Raw genomic sequence first — 4911 nt, forward strand, 5'->3', positions numbered from 1 at the left:
CTTTCGCATTCTTCACATACTTGTTGAACGGATCCTGGGTTTTTTCTTGTTTGGATCACGTAGCAATGCGGTACCACACTGAAACAGACAATTAAACCTGGTCTTGATAAATATTTTAGAGGATTACGCATGTTAGGCATGGGATAGGTCTAGGATTTGCCCCCATCAGACTCATACTTTCGCACACTTCACATACTCGTTGAACAGATCCTGGGTTATTTTCTGGTTTGGATCACGTAGTAATGTGGGACCACACTGAAACAGTCCACTAAACCTGGTTTGGATCAATATTTTAGAGGATAACGCATGGTAGGTCTGGGATAGGTCTAGGATTTGCCCTCATCAGACTCATACTTTCGCATTCTTCACATACTTGTTGAACGGATCCTGGGTTTTTTCTGGTCTGGATCACGTAGCAATGTGGTACCACACTGAAACAGACAATTAAACCTGGTCTTGATAAATATTTTAGAGGATAACGCATGTTAGGTATGGGATAGGTCTAGGATTTGCCCCCATCAGACTCATACTTTCGCATTCTTCACATACTTGTTGAACGGATCCTGGGTTTTTTCTGGTTTGGATCACGTAGCAATGCGGTACCACACTGAAACAGACAATTAAACCTGGTCTTGATAAATATTTTAGAGGATTACGCATGTTAGGCATGGGATAGGTCTAGGATTTGCCCCCATCAGACTCATACTTTCGCACACTTCACATACTCGTTGAACAGATCCTGGGTTATTTTCTGGTGTGGATCACGTAGTAATGTGGGACCACACTGAAGCAATCAATTAAACCTGCTCGTGATAAATATTTTAGAGGATAACGCATGTTAGGTCTGGGTTAGGTCTAGGATTTGCCCTCGTCAGGCTCATACTTTCGCATATTTCTCATACTTCATGGCTAGATCCTGGGCTATTTCTGGATTGGATCACGTAGTAATGTGGTACCACACTGAAACAGTCAATTAAACCTGGTTTCGATCAATATTTTAGAGAATAATTCATGTTATGTCTAGGTTAGGTCTGGGATTTGCTCTCATCAGGCTCATTCTTTCGCATATTTCTCATACTTGATGGCTAGATCCTGTGCTATTTCTGGATTGTATCACGTAGTAACGTGGTACCACGCTGAAACAGTCAATTAAACCTGGTTTGGATCAATATTTTAGAGGATAACACATGTTAGGTCTAGGTTAGCCCTGGGATTTTCACTCATCAGACTCATACTTTCGCATTCTTCACATACTTGTTGAACGGATCGTGGGTTTTTTCTGGTTTGGTTCACGTAGTAATGTGGTACCACACTGAAACATTTAATTAAACCTGGTCTTGATAAATATTTTGGAGGATAACGCATGTTAGGTTTGGGTTAGGTCTAGAATTTGTCATCATCAGGCTCATACATTCGCATATTTCTCATACTTCATGGCTAGATCCTGGGCTGTTTCTGGATTGTATCACGTATTAATGTGGGACCACACTGAAACAGTCAATTAAACCTGGTTTGGATCAATATTTTAGAGGACAACGCAAGTTAGGTCTGGGATAGGTCTGGGATTAGCCCTCATCAGACTCATACTTTCGCATTCTTCACATACTTGTTGAAGAGATCCTGGGTTTTTTTCTGGTTTGGGTCACGTAGTAATGTGGTACCACACTGAAGCAGTCGATTAAACCAGGTTTCGATCAATATTTTTTAGGATAACGCATTTTAGGTCTGGGTTAGGCCTGGGATTTTCACGCATCTGACTCATTCTTTCGCATTCTTCACATACTTGTTGAACGGATCCTGGGTTTTTTCTGGTTTGGATCACGTAGTAATGTGGGACCACACTGAAACAGTCGATTAAACCTGGTCTTGATAAATATTTTAGAGGACAACGCATGTTAGGTCTGGGTTAGGTCTGGGATTTGCCCTCATCAGGCTCATACTTTCGCATATTTCTCGTACTTCATGGCTAGATCCTGGGATATTTCTGGATTGGATCACGTAGTAATGTGGTACCACACTGAAACAGTCAATTAAACCTGGTTTCGCTCAATATTTTAGAAGATAACGCATGTTAGGTCTAGGTTAGGCCTGGGATTTGCCCTCATTAGGGTCATACTTTCGCAGTTTTAACATGCATGTTGACCTGATCGAGGGTTTTTTCTGCTTTGGATCACGTAGTAAAGTGGTGCCACTACTAAAACAGTCAATTAAACCTGGTTTCGATCATTATTTTAGAGGATAACGCAAGTTAGGTCTGGGATAGGTCTATGATTTGCCCTCATCAGACTCACACTTTCGCACACTTCACATACTCGTTGAACAGATCCTGGGTTATTTTCTGGTTTGGATCACATAGTAATGTGGTACCACACTGAAACAGTCGATTAAACCAGGTTTCGATCAATATTTTAGAGGATAACGCAAGTTTGGTCTGGGATAGGTCTGGGATTTGCCCTCATCAGGCTCATACTTTTGCGTTTTTCACATACTTGTTGAAGAGATCCTGGGTTTTTTCTGGTTTGGGTCACGTAGTAATGTGGTACCACACTGAAGCAGTCGATTAAACCAGGTTTCGATCAATATTTTTTAGGATAACGCATTTTAGGTCTAGGTTAGGCCTGGGATTTTCACGCATCTGACTCATTCTTTCGCATTCTTCACATACTTGTTGAACGGATCCTGGGTTTTTTCTGGTTTGGATCACGTAGTAATGTGGGACCACACTGAAACAGTCGATTAAACCAGGTCTTGATAAATATTTTAGAGGACAACGCATGTTAGGTCTGGGTTAGGTCTGGGATTTGCCCTCATCAGGCTCATACTTTCGCATATTTCTCATACTTCATGGCTAGATCCTGGGCTATTTCTGGATTGGATCACGTAGTAGTGTGGTACGACACTGAAACAGTCAATTAAACCTGGTTTCGCTCAATATTTTAGAAGATAACGCATGTTAGGTCTAGGTTAGGCCTGGGATTTGCCCTCATTAGGGTCATACTTTCGCAGTTTTAACATGCATGTTGACCTGATCGAGGGTTTTTTCTGCTTTGGATCACGTAGTAAAGTGGTGCCACTACTAAAACAGTCAATTAAACCTGGTTTCGATCATTATTTTAGAGGATAACGCAAGTTAGGTCTGGGATAGGTCTGGGATTAGCCCTCATCAGACACATACTTTCGCATTCATCACATACTTGTTGAACAGATCCTGGGTTTTTACTGGTTTGGATCACGTAGTAATGTAGTACCACACTGAAACAGTCAATTAAACCTGGTTTTGATCAATATTTTAGAAAATAATTCATGTTAGGTCTATGTTAGGTCTTCGATATGCTCTCATCAGGCTCATTCTTTCGCATATTTCTCATACTTGATGGCTAGATCCTGGGCTTTTTCTGGATTGTATCACGTAGTAATGAAGAACAACATTGAAACAGACAATTAAACCTGGTTTCCATCAATATTTTAGAAGATAACGCATGTTAGGTCAAGGTTAGGCCTGGGATTTGCCCTCATTAGGGTCATACTTTCGCAGTTTTCACATACTTGTTGAACAGATCCTGGGTTTTTTCTGGTTTGGATCACGTAGTAGTGTGGTACCACACTGAAACAGTCCATTAAACCTGGTTTGGATCAATATTTTAGAGGATAACGCATGTTAGGCATGGGATAGGTCTAGGATTTGCCCCCATCAGACTCATACTTTCGCACACTTCACATACTCGTTGAACAGATCCTGGGTTATTTTCTGGTTTGGATCACGTAGTAATGTGGGACCACACTGAAGCAATCAATTAAACCTGCTCGTGATAAATATTTTAGAGGATAACGCATGTTAGGTCTGGGTTAGGTCTAGGATTTGCCCTCGTCAGGCTCATACTTTCGCATATTTCTCATACTTCATGGCTAGATCCTGGGCTATTTCTGGATTGGATCACGTAGTAATGTGGTACCACACTGAAACAGTCAATTAAACCTGGTTTCGATCAATATTTTAGAGAATAATTCATGTTATGTCTAGGTTAGGTCTGGGATTTGCTCTCATCAGGCTCATTCTTTCGCATATTTCTCATACTTGATGGCTAGATCCTGTGCTATTTCTGGATTGTATCACGTAGTAACGTGGTACCACGCTGAAACAGTCAATTAAACCTGGTTTGGATCAATATTTTAGAGGATAACACATGTTAGGTCTAGGTTAGCCCTGGGATTTTCACTCATCAGACACATACTTTCGCATTCTTCACATACTTGTTGAACGGATCGTGGGTTTTTTCTGGTTTGGTTCACGTAGTAATGTGGTACCACACTGAAACATTTAATTAAACCTAGTCTTGATAAATATTTTGGAGGATAACGCATGTTAGGTTTGGGTTAGGTCTAGAATTTGTCATCATCAGGCTCATACATTCGCATATTTCTCATACTTCATGGCTAGATCCTGGGCTGTTTCTGGATTGTATCACGTAGTAATGTGGGACCACACTGAAACAGTCAATTAAACCTGGTTTGGATCAATATTTTAGAGGATAACGCATGTCAGGTCTGGGATAGGTCTGGGATTTGACCTCATCAGGGTCATACTTTCGCAGTTTTAACATGCATGTTGACCTGATCGAGGGTTTTTTCTGCTTTGGATCACGTAGTAAAGTGGTAGCACAACTAAAACAGTCAATTAAACCTGGTTTCGATCATTATTTTAGAGGATAACGCAAGTTAGGTCTGGGGTAGGTCTGGGATTAGCCCTCATCAGACTCATACTTTCGCATTCTTCACATACTTGTTGAACGGATCCTGGGTTATTTTCTGGTTTGGATCACATAGTAATGTGGTACCACACTGAAACAGTCGATTAAACCAGGTTTCGATCAATATTTTTGAGGATAATGCATGTTAGGTCTAGGTTAGGCC

The sequence above is a fragment of the Colletes latitarsis genome, unplaced genomic scaffold, assembly GCF_051014445.1.
Source record: "Colletes latitarsis isolate SP2378_abdomen unplaced genomic scaffold, iyColLati1 scaffold0018, whole genome shotgun sequence".
NCBI classification, from domain to species: domain Eukaryota; kingdom Metazoa; phylum Arthropoda; class Insecta; order Hymenoptera; family Colletidae; genus Colletes; species Colletes latitarsis.